We start from the raw sequence: 2,354 nt of genomic DNA, 5'->3' as shown, positions 1-2,354 counted from the left end.
TCCATTACACAGGCAGCTTGTATCTGAATAGGATAAGTAAATACAACATAATTCCCAAAAAATAAACAATCATGATTTTCACATTTACAAAATACATAATATAACAACTTCTTATCAGAGTGGTCATAAGGCTTTAAACAAATACAACATCAGAATTCAACTTACTCCACACCTAGGTCACAGTCAATTCAAAACAAAATCCAAATAAAGTCCTCTTAGGGATGTGTCCTCCCCACACTGCCATTGCAGGCTTCTTCCTGTCACTCTCAGGTGCAGATATGCTCTAATGAGCCAAATTCCAGTCTTAACACTGCTCCAATTCCCAAGTCCTGAGAGGCAGCTGGGCAGCAAAGTCCTTGGGGGTCCACTCCCCCCCCCCCCCCCCCGGGCCAGAATACACAACTCCACCCTCTGGGTCCCAAGTCATCTCAGGGGAACACAGCAAAAAATGTTTGCTAAGTATCTTGATGCTTAGTCTTTATCTTGCCTCTGGGCTGAGTTCCGAGCTCAGGGGTTCCTACTCCTCCAGCAGGAACTAGCAGCTCCTGGTTCTTGCCTGGATCTGCATGCAAGCAGCTTTCTACTCCTATTTCATGGCTCACCTCTCCAAGGTCAGCACACAGGCAGTTCTCTGCTTCTGGTAGGTTGATCTGTAGATAGTTTTCCAGTCCTGTTCCATGGCTTTGCATACAATATAATATCAGGACATTTACCCCTCCAGTACATTCCAGAGCAGGGCTAATCCATCTGAGCCCTGGCTCTGGCCATTCCTATCTCCCACAGGCTTCTTTTATTCCCACAGTCACTTCACCAGGGGAAGGAGAGGCAATTTCCCAGGGGCTCTGCTCTAAGTACCCAGGAAACCTCTCTCATCACTACTACTCACCTGTTTCCTCCCAAGTCGCTACTGTTCCTGGGGCTCCACAGAACCATAACCACCACAACTGGGAAAAAATAATTATCCCAGTCCAACAAAGCCTCATACTTTTCTTTTAATTTGTGCAGATTCTGCTGACTATGCTATAATGTAATAGCAAGCATGCCGGCATACTCAGGAGGGCCTGCTTCACAGGTTCTTAGATCTTCTTTTCTAAATAAAGCAGCCTTTAAAGGGGTAAACAATCTTTAATCAAACACATATATGATTCACTTAGTTTAGGGGAAAAAGTCAGCACCCTGAATGTCAGAGAAAATATATACGGAAATTACAAACAGAAAGACCAATAGACAAGGCTTCCAACTCTCCGACCATTCACAATACATACATCATTACTGTTGTTACCCAACAGCTGGGTTTTCAAAGCTGGGGGCTCCTTAACCATTACCCAGAGTCTTTTCAATCACACACTCAATGATTTTAGCCCTCTATAATCATAGGTTCTTATGTATTCATTTTTGGCTTTTATTCCACGCCCTCACTCGCTCCCTGTAACAATGTACCCTCCAAAGTGAGAGGTTTTTTTTGCTTATAATTAATCTTCTAACCCTATCCTCCTTCATTTTATTCCCTTTTCCCCATTCCCACCTGCTTCTCTCTTAAGTTTAATACATTTCTGCATCAAAGTGTGTCCCACCCTTTTCTGTCCCATTTAGGTGCAGACTACTTCCCCAACTACTTCTGGGTTTGAATAGCCTTTTTTTTCTCAAGTACCCCCAATTATGTGAGTTATACCCCTTTCATCCATAATATATTTATTGTTCCTTCTCTTTTCTACTTTTGAGATCATGAAAATATAAAGAAAAATTACACCCCCAGAACCTCTGATGTAATTGTTCACTCTATGACCCTTAAAGACATTAGATTTCTGAAAAGATACTTATTTATTCTCTCTCTTACAACTAAACCCTTCAAGACCATTTGATCTCATATAATTGTCAGATGTACTTATCTTGATATGCTTCTCTGGACTCCTATATTTGTATTTCAAAGTTGATACTCAGTTCTGGTCTTTTCATCAGGATTTGTAAAAGTCATTTATTTTTTAAAGATATATTGACCTTTCCCCCCACTCCCACCCCAACTCTCCCTCTCTAAGACTATACTCATTTTTGCCAGGTAAATTTTCTTGGTGGTAATCTTTTTACTTTTGCTTTGTAATTTATTTCAAGTTCTTTTTTCTTTAAATAGTATTTTCCAGTTATCCTGAGTGTGATTCATCTATATTTAATTAAAAACAATTCTTTGTGGATCTTGCAGAAGCTCTGGATTTTGGCTACGACATTTTCAGAAGTTTTAATATTGAGACTTCTTTTAGGAGCTCATTAGTGAATTCTCTTTACTTTCTCTCTGCCCTCAGGTTCAAATAAGTTTGAGAAATTTCACTCATCATTTCTTGAAATATGGAATCTATATT

The sequence above is a fragment of the Notamacropus eugenii genome, chromosome 2, assembly GCF_028372415.1.
Source record: "Notamacropus eugenii isolate mMacEug1 chromosome 2, mMacEug1.pri_v2, whole genome shotgun sequence".
Classification (NCBI taxonomy): domain Eukaryota; kingdom Metazoa; phylum Chordata; class Mammalia; order Diprotodontia; family Macropodidae; genus Notamacropus; species Notamacropus eugenii.
The sequence above is the reverse complement of the archived record's forward strand: the minus strand, read 5'-3'. Positions refer to the sequence as shown.